The following is a 17,195-nucleotide window of genomic DNA, read 5'->3' as shown; positions in this document are numbered from 1 at the left end:
TAGCTGAGCTGGGGATTGAACTCCCGCAAGAGGCTATCATTGACAGAATCCTTCAATCACTGCCGCCAAGCTATAAAGGCTTTGTGTTGAACTACAACATGCAAGGGATGAACAAGTCACCCGGCGAGTTGTTTGCGATGCTGAAAGTCGCAGAGTCTGAACTCCGTAAAGAGCATCAAGTGTTGATGGTGAATAAGACCACTAGTTTCAAGAGAAACGGCAAAGGCAAGAAGGGTAATTCAAGGAAGAGCGGCAAGCCTGTTGCCAATCCGACGAAGAAACCCAAAGCTGGACCTAAGCCTGAAACAGAGTGTTACTATTGCAAGGGTATGGGTCACTGGAAGCGCAACTGCCCCAAGTATCCGGCTGATAAGAAGGCGGCCAAAGAAAAATCAGGTATATTTGATATACATGTTATTGATGTGTACTTAACCGGCTCTCGTAGTAGTGCCTGGGGATACAGGTTCTGTTGCTCATATTTGCAACTCGAAACAGGAACTGCGGAATAGACGAAGGCTGGCGAAAGATGAAGTGACGATGCGCGTAGGAAATGGTTCCAAGGTTGATGCAATCGCCGTCGGCACAGTTTCACTTCAGTTACCATCAGGATTAGTTATGAACTTGAATCATTGTTATTTAGTGCCTGCGTTGAGCATGAACATTATATCTGGATCTTGTTTATTGCGAGACGGTTACTCTTTTAAGTCAGAGAATAATGGTTGTTCTATTTCTATGAGTAACATCTTTTATGGTCATGCACCCAATGTGAGAGGATTGTTCATATTGAATCTTGATAGTGATACACACATACATAACACTGAGACCAAAAGAGTTAGAGTTAACAATGATAGCGCCATATTTTTGTGGCACTGCCGCTTAGGTCATATTGGTGTAAAGCGCATGAAGAAACTCCATGCCGATGGACTTTTGGAGTCACTTGACTTTGATTCACTTGACACGTGCGAACCATGCCTCATGGGCAAGATGACTAAAACTCCGTTCTCCGGAACAATGGAGCGTGCAAGTGACTTGTTGGAAATCATACATACCGATGTGTGCGGTCCGATGAGCGTAGAGGCACGCGGCGGATATCGTTATTTTCTCACCTTCACTGACGATTTGAGTAGATATGGTTATGTCTACTTAATGAAGCACAAGTCTGAAACATTTGAAAAGTTCAAGCAATTTCAGAGTGAAGTTGAAAATCATCGTAACAAGAAGATCAAGTTCCTAAGGTCTGATCGCGGGGGTGAATATCTGAGTTTCAAGTTTGGTGCTCACTTAAGACAATGTGGAATTGTTTCACAGTTGACACCGCCTGGAACACCATAGAGTAATGGTGTGTCCGAACGTCGTAATCGTACTTTATTAGAGATGGTGCGATCTATGATGTCTCTTACCGATTTGCCGTTATCGTTTTGGGGTTATGCATTAGACACAGCTGCATTCACTTTAAATAGGGCACCATCAAAATCCGTTGAGACGACACCATACGAACTGTGGTATGGCAAAAGGCCAAAGTTGTCGTTTCTGAAAGTTTGGGGATGTGATGCTTATGTCAAAAAGCTTCAGCCTGAAAAGCTGGAACCCATAGCGGAAAAGTGCATCTTCATAGGTTACGCAAAAGAGACAGTTGGGTACACCTTCTATCTCAAATCCGAGGGCAAAGTGTTTGTTGCTAAAAATGGAGCTTTTCTCGAGAAGGAGTTTCTCTCGAGAGAATTGAGTGGGAGGAAGATAGAACTTGATGAGGTTGTCGAACCTCTCATCCCTCTAGATGGTGGCGCAAGGCAAGGGGAAACCTCTGTCATTGCGACGCCGGTTGAGGAGGAAGTTAATGATGATGATCATGAAACTCCGGTTCAAGTTCCTGTCAAACCACGCAGGTCGACGAGACCACGTGCTGCTCCAGAGTGGTACGGTAATCCCGTCATGTCAATCATGTTGATAGACAATAATGAACCTGCAAATTATGAAGAAGCAATGGTGGGCCCATATTCCAACAAATGGCTAGAGGCCATGAAGTCCGAGATAGGATCCATGTATGAGAACAAAGTATGGACTTTGGAAGTACTACCTGAGGGCCGCAAGGCTATTCAGAACAAACGGATCTTTAAGAAGAAGACGGACGCTGACGGCAATGTGACCGTTTATAAAGCTCAACTTGTGGCAAAGGGTTTTTCACAAGTTCAAGGAGTTGGCTACGATGAGACATTCTCACCCGTAGCGATGCTTAAGTCCGTCAGAATCATGTTAGCAATAGCTGCATTTTTCGATTATGAAATATGGCTGATGGATGTCAAAACGGCGTTCCTTAACGGTTTCCTTAAGGAAGAGTTGTATATGATGCAACCCGAAGGTTTTGTCGATCCTAAGAATGCTAACAAGGTGTGCAAGCTCCAGCGATCCATTTATGGGCTGGTGCAAGCATCTCGGAGTTGGAACAAACGCTTTGATGAGGTGATCAAAGCATTTGGGTTTATACAAGTGGTTGGAGAATCTTGTATTTACAAGAAAGTGAGTGGGATCTCTGTGGCATTTCTAATATTATATGTGGATGACATATTGCTGATTGGAAACAACGTAGAGTTTTTGGAGAGCATAAAGGATTACTTGAATAAAAGTTTCTCTATGAAGGACCTAGGAGAAGCTGCTTACATTCTAGGCATTAAGATCTATAGGGATAGATCGAAACGCCTGATAGGACTTTCAGAAAGCACATACCTTGATAAAGTTTTGAAGAGGTTCAAAATGGAACAGTCCAAGAAAGGGTTCTTGCCAGTTTTACAAGGTACGAGATTGAGTAAGACTCAGTGCCCGGCAACTGATGAGGATAGAGAGCATATGCACACCGTCCCCTATGCTTCAGCCATAGGTTCTATCATGTATGCAATGTTGTGCACTAGACCGGACGTTAGCTTGGCCATAAGTATGGCAGGCAGGTTCCAGAGTAATCCAGGAGTGGACCACTGGACGGCGGTCAAGAATATCCTGAAGTACCTGAAAAGGACTAAGGAGATGTTTCTCGTGTATGGAGGTGACGAAGAGCTCGCCGTAAACGGTTACGTCGATGCAAGCTTTGACACAGATCCGGACGACTCTAAGTCGCAGACCGGATACGTATTTATTCTTAATAGGGGTGCGGTAAGCTGGTGCAGTTCCAAGCAAAGCGTCGTAGCAGATTCTACATGTGAAGCGGAGTACATGGCTGCCTTGGAGGCGGCTAAGGAGGGTGTCTGGATGAAGCAGTTCATGATGGATCTTGGAGTAGTGCCAAGCGCACTGAATCCAATAACCTTGTTCTGTGACAACACGGGTGCCATTGCCCTAGCAAAGGAACCACGGTTTCACAAGAAGTCCAGACACATCAAACGACGCTTCAACCTCATCCGCGACTACGTCGAAGGGGAGGACGTAAATGTATGCAAAGTGCACACGGATCTGAATGTAGCAGACCCGGTGACTAAACCTCTTCCACGGGCAAAGCATGATCAACACCAGAACTGTATGGGTGTTAGATTTATTACAATGTAATTCGCATGATGATGTGAGGGCTGGATTATTGACTCTAGTGCAAGTGGGAGACTGTTGGAATTATGCCCTAGAGGCAATAATAAATATAGTTATTATTATAATTCCTGTATCAAGATAATCGTTTATTATCCATGCTATAATTGTATTGAATGAAGACTTATATACATGTGTGGATACATAAACAAAACACTGTCCCTAGCAAGCCTCTAGTTGGCTACGAGTTGATCAAAGATAGTCAGGGTCTTCTGATTATGAACAAGGTATTGTTGCTTGATAACTGTATCACGTCATTAGGAGAATCACGTGATGGACTAGACCCAAACTAATAGACGTAGCATATTGATCGTGTCATTTTGTTGCTACTGTTTTCTGCGTGTCAAGTATTTGTTCCTATGACCATGAGATCATATAACTCACTGACACCGGAGGAAAGCTTTGTGTGTATCAAACGTCGCAACGTAACTGGGTGACTATAAAGATGCTCTACAGGTATCTCCGAAGGTGTTCGTTGAGTTAGTATGGATCGAGACTGGGATTTGTCACTCCGTGTGACGGAGAGGTATCTCGGGGCCCACTCGGTAATACAACATCACACACAAGCCTTGCAAGCAATGCGACTTAGTGTAAGTTGCGGGATCTTGTATTACGGAACGAGTAAAGAGACTTGCCGGTAAACGAGATTGAAATAGGTATGCGGATACTGACGATCGAATCTCGGGCAAGTAACATACCGAAGGACAAAGGAAATGACATACGGGATTATATGAATCCTTGGCACTGAGGTTCAAACGATAAGATCTTCGTAGAATATGTGGGATCCAATATGGGCATCCAGGTCCCGCTATTGGATATTGACCGAGGAGTCACTCGGGTCATGTCTACATAGTTCTCGAACCCGCAGGGTCTGCACACTTAAGGTTCGACGTTGTTTTATGCGTATTTGAGTTATATGGTTGGTTACCGAATGTTGTTCGGAGTCCCGGATGAGATCACGGACGTCACGAGGGTTTCCAGAATGGTCCGGAAACAAAGATTGATATATAGGATGACCTCATTTGATTACCGGAAGGTTTTCGGAGTTACCGGGAATGTACCGGGAAGGACGAATGGGTTCCGGGTGTTCACCGGGGGGGGGGGGCAACCCACCCCGGGGAAGCCCATAGGCCTTGGGGGTGTCGCACCAGCCCTTAGTGGGCTTGTGGGACAGCCCAAGAAGTCCCTATGCGCCATAGGAAGAAAAATCAAAGAGAAAAAAAGAGGAGGTGGGAAAAAGGGGAAGGACTCCTCCTTCCAAACCTAGTTGGATTCGGTTTGGAAGGGGAGGACTCCCCCCCTTGGCTCGGCCGACCCCCTTTGGGGTCCTTGGACCCCAAGGCAAGGCTCCCCCTCTTCCCCCTATATATACAGAGGTTTTAGGGCTGATTTGAGACAACTTTGCCACGGCAGCCCGTCCACATATCTCCACGGTTTTACCTCTAGATCGCGTTTCTGCGGAGCTCGGGCGGAGCTCTGCTGAGATTAGATCACTACCAACCTCCGGAGCACCGTCACGCTGCCGAAGAACTCATCTACCTCTCCGTCTCTCTTGCTGGATCAAGAAGGCCGAGATCATCGTCGAGCTGTACGTGTGCTGAACGCGGAGGTGCCGTCCGTTCGGCACTAGGTCGTGGGACTGATCGCGGGACGGTTCGCGGGGCGGATCGAGGGACGTGAGGACATTCCACTACATCAACCGCGTTCACTAACGCTTCTGCTGTGCGATCTACAAGGGTACGTAGATCGAATATCCCCTCTCGTAGATGGACATCACCATGATAGGTCTTCGTGCGCGTAGGAAATTTTTTGTTTCCCATGCGACGTTCCCCAACAGCTCCTTCATCATCGACGATTCGGCATGGCTTCGGGATGCTCCTCTCGACGTCGAGGCGCTCCCCAGTCGCGGGGCTACGCACTTCCCTGCCGGCGCCCGCGGCGTCCTTCTTCTCCAGTAGTCGGCTCCGGTGTCGACCTCCGCCCCCGTCACGCGCCGCAACAAGCAATCTCGCCGTCCGCGGCTCCAGCGTTGGGTGCAACACGCCCAGGCGCGCCAGAGCGCATCTTCACAAGTGGCGGTCCTCGAATCGGTTGTAGTTGCGCCGCCGTCCCAGCGCACGGACTCAGTTCCGACTGAGTTTCCTTCCGAGTACGTGGGTCGCGGGCTTGCAGCCGAAGTGCACATGGCCAACTCGCATGAAAGCCCCCGCCAAACCGGCCGGAACGAGCACGAGGTCGGCGAAACATCCGGCGCTCGCCGTCAGCCCCGCCGTTCTGCCAGTCGGCGCACTCGTCAGAGCAACGTGGAGGTGTTCCGCACACCCGTCCTCAACCTGGCTGCCGCCGCCAAGATAGCCGATTCCCTCCAGCCGACTGATTCAGAGGCTGGCAGAGGGATCGAGCAGATCCGTGCCCTGCTGCACACGGCACAGCAGCAAAATTCGGCGGTCTCCCAGTTGCACAACAGGATCCACAATAGTTCTGTTCGCGCGAACACGCATCGATAAGTTCACAGCCCCGGTTCTCATCAGCGACACAGGGGAGGCAGCCGTTCCATGAATCCCGAAGATCGTCGCCGTTCACGCACCCCTCCGCGGGGTGGGCCCTACGGGCCCCGACATCATGATGATCGGCGTTCGGTCGGTGACACTTATGATCCAAGACCTGACACAAGAGGATATATCGCCCAGAGGAGGGTCGACAGGGGCCGGGCCCACCATGATGGACACGATATAGACCGTCCGAGTGGAAGCAGGACCATCGTCTCTAGCCCCGAGTGTTTCAGTCGAGCCATCCGTTCGGCTGACATCCCTCCCAACTTCCGATTGGCGACGGGAATCAACAAGTTTACAGGAGAATCCAAGCCAGAAACGTGGTTGGATGACTACCGAGTGGCAGTCCAGATTGGCGGTGGAGACGACCAGGTCGCCATGAAACATCTCCCCCTGATGCTCGACAGCTCGGCACGAGCGTGGCTGAACCAGTTGGCTCCTTCAAGCATCTACAGGTGGGCAGATCTGGCCCGAGTCTTCATCAGGACCTTCGAGGGGACGTGCAAATGCCCTGCTGGTCTCGTGGAGCTCCAACACTGTGTCCAGAAGCAGAATGAGCCCCTGCGCGATTTCATCCAGCGTTGGACAACCCTCTACCACACGGTGGAGAACGTCACAGAGCACCAAGCAGTCTCCGCCTTCAAGGCAGGCGTGCGGTACAGAGATCTGTACCTGAAGTTCGGTCGAACATGCGACATCTCCATGAGCAAGATGATGGAGATAGCGGCACGCTATGCAAATGGCGAAGAAGAGGACCGCATTCGTAGCGGCAAGCACAAGACAGTCGCCGATGGAGATGGGAACAACACTCGAAAGTAGAAGCAGAAAGCTCCGTCCACTCCGCAGGCAGAGGCCACAGCCGTTACCAATGCCAAGTTCAAGGGAAGGGGAAGGCTCAGTTCACCCCCAAGAAAAAGCAGTTCGGAAACCACATCCTGGACCAGCCATGTCCAGTCCACACGAAGATGGATGAAGAGGGCAACGCCATATTCCCGAAGCATACCACTCGGCAGTGTCGCCTCCTGATCCAGGGGTTCGGCGAAGCGCAGCCGAGTGAAAACTACAATGAACAGGATGAGGAGGACAAGGAGGATCCGTTCCCCCAAGTCCATGCCACGCTGATGATTTTTGCTGACGTTGAAAGCAAGAGTCGACTGAAGTTGGTGAACAGGGAGGTGAACATGGCCACCGCGACCAACCCCACGTTCCTGAAATGGTCTCAGACTGTGATCACCTTTGACCAGTCGGATCATCCAGCACACGTACCCACCCAGGGAGGCAGGCCCTGGTCGTCGGCCCGGTGGTGGAAGGAGTCCGACTGCGCAAAGTCCTCATGGACGGCGGCAGCGGCTTGAACATCATGTACGCTGACACTCTCAAGGGGATGGGCATTCCGATGTCCAAACTTAGCGAGAGCAGCATGCAGTTCCATGGAGTCGTTCCCGGACGAAAAGCCAAGTCACTCGGCCAGATCGCGTTGGACGTCGTCTTCGGCTCCGACAAGAACTTCCGCAAGGAGAAACTGACGTTCGAGGTGGTGGACTTCCAGAGTGCGTACCACGCGATTCTGGGCTGCCCGGCGTATGCGCGTTTCATGGCCCGTCCATGTGACGTGTACCTGAAGCTGAAGATGCCAGGCCCAAAAGGTGTGATCACTATCACAGGCAATCGGCAGCGGGCCGAGGAGTGTCTGTAGCAGGGATCGAGGATCGCCGATCAACAGATGGCTGTCCTCGAGCTCGACGAGTACAAGAAGACAGTCGACCCCGCTGACTTGATTCGTTCGAAGAAGCCAGCTTCGGAGTCCGCATTCCAGTCGGCGAGAGAGACGAACAAGGTCAGCATCCACCCAACGGACGACACCGCTGCTCCGACGAACATCTCCACCACCCTCGATCCTAAATAGGAAGCCGAGCTCATCCAATTCCTCCGTGAGAACTGGGACATTTTTGCATGGAAGCCCGCTGACATGCCAGGTGTACCCAGGGAGTTGGCTGAGCACTGACTGCATGTGGATCCTGCGGCTCGGCCTGTCCGAGAACGCCTGCGTCGGTCCGCCGCGCACAAGAGGAAGGAAATCGGAGAAGAGGTGGCTAAGCTTTTGGCAGCCAACTTCATTCGCGAGGTACACCACTCCGAGTGGCTCGCCAATGTTGTCATGGTGCCCAAGAAGGACAAGTCTCTCCGAATGTGCATTGACTTCAAGCATCTCAATAAGGTCTGCCCGAAAGACCATTTCCCGCTCCCCCGCATCGTTCAAATTGTCGATTCGACTGTGGGTTGCGAGCGTTTATCATTCCTTGATGCCTACTCGGGCTATCATCAGATCCGTCTGTATGGCCCCGATGAATTAAAAACAGCCTTCGTTACCCCATTCGGGTGCTTCTGCTACATCACTATGCCATTTGGTTTGAAGAATGCAGGAGCAACCTTTATGCGCATGATCCAGAAATGTCTCCTTGACCAGATCGGTCAAAATGTGGAGGCATATATGGATGATATCGTAGTCAAGTCACGCAAAGGTTCCGACCTGCTGACTGACTTGGCAGAAACATTCGCCAACCTTCGTAGGTACGATATCAAGCTCAACCTAGCCAAGTGTTCATTCGGTGTTCCCAGCGGAAAGTTACTCGGTTTCTTCGTTTCCGAACGAGCGATCGACGTCAACCCCGAAAAGATCGGGACCATCGTCCGAATGGAGCGGCCGGTCAGAATACACGATGTTCAAAGGCTCACAGGTTGCCTAGCGGCTTTGAGCAGGTTTATCAGTCGACTCGGCGAGAAGGCACTTCCTCTGTACCGACTCATGAAGAAATCAGATACTTTCGAGTGGATAGATGAAGCCCAAATCGCATTCGACGACCTCAAAGTCCTACTTTCCACCCAACCGGTTCTTACTGCTCTGCTCAGTAAAGAACCCCTTCTTCTGTACATCGCGGCTACAAATCAAGTCGTCAGCACTGTTCTCACAGTCGAACGCGAAGAAGAAGGCAAAGCATACAAGGTTCAACGGCCAGTGTATTATGTCTCCGAAGTCGTGACTCCTTCCAAGCAGAGGTATCCCCACTACCAAAAACTTATCTACGGGATTTACATGACTGCGAAGAAGGTGGCTCATTATTTCCAAGACCACTCGGTGTCTGCCGTTTCCGATGCTCCGTTGTCGGAAATCCTCCACAATCAGGACGCATCGGGCCGAGTGGCGAAGTGGGCGATGGAGATGTTATACTGCGATATCAAGTTCGAGGCCAAGAAAGCTATAAAGTCTCATGCTCTGGCTGACTTCATAGGAGAATGGGTAGAACAACAGCAACCGACCCACATCTACTCGGCTCATTGGACAATGTTCTTCGATGGGTCCAAGATGTTGAATGGCTCCGGCGCTCGCGTTGTGATCATATCGCCAAAGGGTGACAAACTCAAGTATGTGTTGCAGATACACTTCGATTCCTCCAACAATGAGGCAGAGTATGAGGCTCTCCTTTATGGATTGCGCATGGCCATCGCACTCGGCGTCCGTCGCCTGATGGTCTACGGCGATTCAGATTTGGTAGTTAATCAAGTGATGAAGGAATGGGACGTGAGGAATCCCACCATGACCACTTACTGCAATGCAGTGAGGAAGCTCGAGAAAAAGTTTGAAGGTATGGAACTCCACCATGTTCCGCGACTGAAAAACCAAGCAGCTGATGAATTGGCGAAACTTGGATCCACTCGGAGACCAGTCCCGAGTGACGTCTGCCTCGAGCACCTTCACCTTCCCTCAGTTAAAGAAGATCCTTTCATAGAAGACCCAGTACAACCAAAGAGCTCGACAGATCCGACTGAGGTCGAAATCCCTGCTGTGGTTGATTTGATCATGGAGATTCTTGCCATCACCTCCGATTGGACTGTGCCGTTCATTGCATACATCTTGAGGCAAGAATTACCAGAAGACGAAGCCCAAGCGAGATAGATTGTCCGCAGGTCAAAGTCGTTCACTGTCATTGATGGCTAGTTGTACAGGGAAAGTGTTTCAGGCGTCCTTCAACGATGCATCTCCCCTGAGGAGGGACAGTTAATCCTGGAAGAAATTCACTCGGGAACCTGCGGTCATCACGCCTCCTCAAGGGCAATCATCGCCAAAGCATTCAGAGCTGGCTTCTTCTGGTTGCAGGCGAATGAAATGGCGAAGGATATGGTCGACCGATGCGAAGGCTGTCAGTTCTACTCGAACAAATCCCACAAGCCAACGTCCGCGTTGAAGACAATCCCTCTTGTTTGGGCGTTTGCAGTGTGGGGATTAGATACAGTCGGTCCATTCAGGACAGGCCAAGGGGGATTCACACATCTGTTGGTGGCAGTCGACAAGTTCACAAAGTGGATTGAAGCCAAGCCCATCAAGAAGCTCGACGCCCTTATAGCCATCAAGTTTGTCAGGGACATCATCTCCAGATTCGGGGTGCCGCATAGCATAATCACTGACAATGGCACAAACTTTGACTCGGACAGATTCAAAGGTTTCTGTACAGGCCAAGGTATCCGAGTGGATTTTCCATCTGTGGCGCATCCCCAAACAAACGGGCAAGCAGAACGAGCGAATAGACTTATTCTGCAAGGTTTGAAGCCTCGACTCCTACGAGAAGTAGGACATGCTGCCGGCGCATGGGTCACCGAACTGTCTTCTGTGCTGTGGGGTCTCTGCACAACCCCAAATAGATCTACAGGGCGATCCCCGTTCTTCCTCGTTTACGGGGCAAAGGCAGTCCTTCCGAGTGATTTGCTTCACAACGCTCCACGAGTTGAACTCTTCTCCGAAGCTGAAGCAGAGCAAGCAAGACAAGACGGAGTGGATCTTCTAGAGGAGGAGCGCGAGATGGCACTGACTCGCTCAACCATTTATCAACAAGATCTGTGGCGTTTTCACGCGCGACACGTCAGGAGTCGTACATTCCAAGCAGGCGACCTGGTGCTCCAAGTGGATCAGCAGAGACCTCACAAGTTGGCTCCCGCCTGGGAAGGACCCTTCATCATCTCCAAGGTGCTGAACAACGGAGCATATCGACTGTACAACCTCGACAGGGAAACGGACGAGCCGCGAGCATGGAACGGAGATCTCCTGAAGCGCTTCTACACGTGACCGTCGACTGAAGCAATGTAAAGAACAAGTATCATTGAAGTAATACAAAGCAGATTGAGTTTTTGCAGATTCAAAATTCTTCCGCGGTCGCAGACTCCGGTCTCAAAAAAAAAAAACTTAGTTGCGATCCAGAATCGCCTAAGTACTAACTTTCTCCGAGTGTGCACTAAACGTCGCACTCGGGAGCTTAGCTGCGATCCAGAATCGCCTAAGCACAAACTTTCTCCTAGTGTGCACTAAACGTCGCACTCGGGGACTTAGCTGCAATCCAGAATCGCCTAAGTACTAATTTCCTCCGAATATGCACTAAACGTCGCACTCGGGGACTTAGCTGCGATCAAGAATCGCCTAAGTACTAAATTTCTCCGAGTGTGCACTAAACGTCGCACTCCGGGACTTAGCTGCGATCAAGAATCGCCTAAGTACTAAATTTCTCCGAGTGTTCACTAAACGTCGCACTCGGGGACTTAGCTGCGATCAAGAATCGCCTAAGTACAAATTTCCTCCGAATGTGCACTAAACGTCGCACTCGGGGACTTAGCCACGATCCAGAATCGCCTAAGTACAAACTTTCTCCGACTGTTCACTAAACGTCGCACTCGGGGACTTAGCTACGATCAAGAATCGCCTAAGTACTAAATTTCTCCGGGTGTGCACTAAACGTCGCACTCAGGGACTTAGCTGCGATCAAGAATGGCCTAAGTACAAAATTTCTTCGAGTGTGCACTAAACGTCGCACTCGGGGACTTAGCTGCGATCCAGAATCGCCTAAGTACAAACTTTCTCCGAGTGTTCACTAAACGTCGCACTCGGGGACTTAGCTGCGATCCAGAATCACCTAAGTACAAAATTTCTCCGAGTGTGCACTAAACGTCGCACTCGGGGACTTAGCTGCGATCAAGAATCGCCTAAGTACAAACTTTCTCCGAGTGTGCACTAAACGTCGCACTCGGAGACTTCTCTGCGATCAAGAATCGCCTAAGTAAACAGCTTCCTTCGAGTGTACCTTAGAGATCCACTCGGAGGCTTAGCAGACCTTCATTGAGACTCATGTAGATGTCAAGACAACTGACAATTACATGAGTAGCAACTCGCTCCGAGTGCGACCTTACGGTCACGCTTTAAGACTTAGCTGCGATACCGAATTGCCTAAGTAAAGAACTCCCTTCGAGTGTATCCTAGAGATCCACTCGGAGGCTTAGCACACCCTCCTTGAGGCTCATGCAGATGTCAAGACAACTGACAAATACATGCTCCGCATGTTTGCCATTGGCTTAACCAAGAAACGCCAAGCAAAAACCACGAGCCAAAATCGTGTCAACAATTCTTTCGCAAAGGACGAGCAAAATATTCGGTTCAAAGTTGGTTTAAAGATAGTCGATTCGGTGTAGATCAATCTTATCCACACCAAACCATGAATGTGACGGCCAACAGCAGTGGCCAAAGTTTGATACAAGTAACACTCGACATACCAAGGTAAAAGTTTGATCTCATAAACCTTGGAAACACTTCCAACACACATCATCACCTCGCCATTAGCTAGTCTCCGTCTATTCCGTAGCTTTTATTTCGAGTTACTAACATTTAGTAACTGAACTGGTATCTAATACCCAGGTGCTACTAGGAGTACTAGTAAAGTACACATCAACAACACGTATATCTAATATAGTTCTGTTGACGTTGCCATCCTTCTTATCTACCAAGTACCTAGGTAGTTCCTCGTCTACACCTTCATCGTCGATGTCTTCCCCGTCTCCATCTCCATCACCCCAGTCATTCCCCCTCTTCCCTCTTTTCCTTTCGATTACACTCGTCGTCCTCATGTTGTGGATAAGTCCGTTGATACACTATCTTCTGGTGTGTCGTCTTCATCGTCCCAACCTACTTATGGTATTTGGACTAGGCATTTCCTTCCTCCCGACTGTTATTCTCCTAGCCGATATGGTCTTTTGGATGTTCTTTAGCCTACGTGTTATATTGATGCCGTTTTTTAATGGTGAGTTGTGTGAGGAGGTTTATGTGCAATGACCACATGGGTATTCAGTTCCTAATGGCATGGTTTATCGTCTTCGTCGCTCCCTCTATGGCCTTAAATAAGCCCCCCTCCCCTTCTTGGTTTGAGCGTTTTGCCTCTGTGGTGACTGCATCTTGGTTTTCTTCGAGTGTTCATGATCCGACGCTCTTTGTCTGTTTTTCTTCTCATGGCCGCACTCTTCTTCTTCTATGTGTTGATGACATGATCATCACTAGCGATGATTCTGAGTACATTACCTTTGTCAAGGCCCATCTCAATGAGCAGATTATTATGCCTGATCTTGGTCCTGTTTGTTATTTTCTTGGGATTGAGGTTTCCTCTACCTCTGATGGAGTTTTTATTTCCCAATAAAAGTAAATCCAAGATCTTCTTTCTCGTGCAGCTCTTAGTGATGAGCGCATTGTTGAGACTCCTATGGAGCTCAATGTTCACCTTCGTGCTTCTGATGGTGAGCCCTTGTCTGATCCAATATGCTATTGTCATCTTGTTGGGAGTCTTGTCTATCTCACTTTCACTTGTCCAAATATGTCCTATTCTATCCATATTCTAGGTCAGTTTGTTTCCACTCCCATTTTGGTTCACTATAGTCAATTTCCGCGTGTTCTATGCTATCTTCTTGGCACGATCTCACCATCTCAACGTCAGCTGCTTCAGCCTCAGCGTCCATACAAAAATCTGCAAAGACAAGACGAGCAGAAAGTAAGCGCAGAATGAAGTAAACAATCAACAAGCACTCGGAAAAACAGAACTTACCACCGAGAAGCGCAATCATCTTCCTTGCCGAGTCACTGACGTATTTCTCCTGTGATATGCACCGCGTGTTCATCACCTTCATCTGTCCCATCAACCCGGTTCTTTGTTTCCCCATTTTCTCCATTTCGGCCACCAATGCTTTGTTTTCCTCACGGGACTCCTCCAAGGACCTATCTTGTTCAGCTAGAGCACCCTTCACACCAGCCAACTCATGAACAACTGCCTCCAGTTCCGCAGCAAGCTGAATCTTTTCAGCCTTCAGAGCGTTGTATGCTGATCCCATCTCGCAAGTCTTCTGCAAATCAGAGCCAAGAGAAGATCAGACAAATTCAACAAGCTAAACAATAAAAGCTCGAAGTTCTTCAGACCCCTGCCGACGAAAGCAGTCGACAGCGGCCTGAGGGACTACACCTAGTGGGTTCACTAAGAGTGGCCCCACTGCCATGAAGCTCAAACAGGTCCGCCCTATTGAGTTAAATAACAAAAACAAGCCTATGAGGCTACTACTATCCAACATGAGTAAAATTACTCTCGGAGACTACTTCTAGTAGGTGCACTCGGAGTGCCCCCACCGGTAACATTCGAACGGATTATTTTTGATCTGATCAAGTTAAAGAAAATGTATATAAAGACAACTACCGGTGCAAGCACTCGACAGAAGTCTCGGGGACTACACCCACTGGGTTCACTAAGAGTGAACCCACTGCAAAATAATCATACTGCATCCGAGTGAATTGCTTAAACACCCAGTGGGTTACAAGAGGAAAGTAAATACTTACTAGCCCACTTACTCAGATATCTTCCCTGAGTTCCAAGCTTCACTTGTACACAGACGCGATGGAGTTGTACGCTCTCTTGGCATCACCCGCCATCAACTCTGCCTGCACCATGGCCCCCTTGGCAGCTCCCACCTGATCTTCCGGGAGGCGTTGGGCGTCATACTGGACGGTCGACGGCCCTGGCACCACAAGAGACTCCTTGGGCATCCCAAGTCCCGCTCCAGTCGGCTCAGCAGCGATGAGCGCCGTTTCAGTCAACGGTATCGTCTCGGCTGGCGGCGCGTCCATGGCGGGAGTAGTAGCAGATGGAACAGCCTCAAGGACAGGCACCGCAGCTTGCTCGGACCTCTTCTGGTTGTCCTCCTCCACGTGAATCACCTCTGAAGGAAGCCCAACTGAACGACGTGAGACCACAGATAAAAGGCAAGATCAAAGACAGAATTCGCGAAACAATAATTTGGGCTCTCGGAGTCATCACGACGTACCTTGCTGGGATGTGGCAACGTTGTCCGTATCCATGGGATCGTCCTCCTGGCGTGGCGGAGAAGTGGCGGAGGTAGCAGCTCTGTCGAGTAAAATCCACTCGACCAATAAACATGAGTTCAATCAAATACTGAAAGAAGATAAGAGAACAAGACACTTACGCTGAGGCAACGGGAACGGCGATCCTCATCCATGGCGAAGCCTTCCGAGGTTTGGACCCACTCGGTTTGGCCACCTTGGAAGGTTGGCCCGCAGGCTCAGCAGCAGCGTCCCTGGTCCTCTTTGTGCTCCGAGCACTCGGAGCCACCGGAGTAGCTGGCAAGGCACTCAGAACCACGGGAGGAGCTGACGGGGCACTCGGGGCCGCTGGAGGAGCCGACGGAGTCACGGGAGCTGACGAGGCACTCGGGGCCGCTGGAGGAGCCGATGAAGTCACGGGTTCGTGACCGCGCTTAGTTCGAGGCTCTGGTGGTGGGGGTGGCGAGCTCTGCTCCTCACCTTCCCCCTCCTCTTCTTCAGACTCCTCCTCCATCTCCCCGCTGTCTGAGACATACTCGACGCTCTCCACGCTGCCTTCCTAGCTGCCTTCCTCTTCCTCAGCCAGATTCCCGTTCGAGACGGGGGAATACCATTTGGTCCACGCTTGCACAAGATACAGTCGACAACATCAGACGTCAGACAGTGATGCAAGAAAAAGTGGCAAATCTAAGGGAATTGTAAGCACTCGGCAAGGTATTCTCACCTCATTCGGAGGAGGGTTGTCCGCGCGGAAGGGCTTCACTCGTCGGGCTCCTGTGGGGTTATCGCAGGCGCCTGTGATGGCGTGGACCCACGCCGTCACAACCTCCCCGGTCACGCACTCGGGGTGAGTCCGAGTGGAGTCCTCAGGCCCCGTGTAGTGCCACATGGCGTGGTGTCGAGCTTGCAAAGGCTGGATACGCCGACCCAGAAAAACCTCCAGCAAATCTATGCCGGTGACTCCCTTGCGGACGACATCTACCAGCGTGTCGACCAGAGGCTGAATCTGGATCTTTTCCATCTTCGTGAGCGCAAGCTGCCTAGGCGGAGCCGGTCGGTCTAAGCTAAAAGGGGGCAGTCCCGTTGCAGCATTCGGACAAGCGACGTCCTCGCAGTAGAACCAAGTCGACTGCCAGTTCCTAACGGATTCAGACAACTGAAGAGCAGGATAGCTACTTTTGCTTTTCTTTTGGAAGCCTAAGCCTCCGCAGAGCTGGAGGAGATGAGTTTTGTCGTCCGACTGGCTAAGTCTTTTGATGGTTTGGGATCTAGCGGAGAAGATGTGCTTAAAGAGCCCCCAATGAGGAGGGCAACCGATAAAACACTCGCAAAGCACGACGAAGGCAGAGAGATGAGCTATTGCGTTGGGAGGAAAATGGTGGAGCTGCACCCCGAAGTGGTTCATTATACCTTTGAAGAAGGGATGAGGAGGCAAAGAGAAGCCTCGGTACACGTGACTGAGCAGCAGGACGTGCTCATCCTCCCGAGGCGTCGGCTCCGTCTCGCCCTCCGCCGACATTCTCCACGACTTGTCCTCAATCAGGCCTTGCTCCACCAGCTCCAGCATGTCCGCCACCGTCACCATGAAGGGAAGGAAATCCCCTTGGATCCAACCCGCCAGTAGTGCTCGCTGCCGCCGCTGAGCAGGAGCCGCCGCCTTCTTCTTCTTCCGCGCCTCAAGCTTGCTCGTCTGCCCCTTCGTCATGGTGGAGGTTGCAGATCCGCGAGGGAGGAGGAGAAGGAAGGAGCTTGGGATGCGTAGGAAGTCACGGGAGAAGCGGGGCGAGTGCGAGTTATCAGGCGAGTGCAACGAGAAACCCTCGCTGGGGAGGTTTAAATAAGGTTCCGACTGGGTCACTAGCAGGTGGCCTCGAAATCTTATCCCCCGA

General features: G+C 50.5%; 1 pseudogene; it reads right to left on the bottom strand.

Moving 5' to 3' along the window:
• Positions 1-16,891, bottom strand: part of LOC123408077 — a 29,881-nt pseudogene extending 12,990 nt beyond the window's left edge.
• Between the last annotated feature and the right edge of the window lie 304 nt (positions 16,892-17,195).

Source organism: Hordeum vulgare, chromosome 7H (assembly GCF_904849725.1).
Source record: "Hordeum vulgare subsp. vulgare chromosome 7H, MorexV3_pseudomolecules_assembly, whole genome shotgun sequence".
NCBI lineage: Eukaryota > Viridiplantae > Streptophyta > Magnoliopsida > Poales > Poaceae > Hordeum > Hordeum vulgare.
The sequence above is the reverse complement of the archived record's forward strand: the minus strand, read 5'-3'. Positions and strand labels throughout refer to the sequence as shown.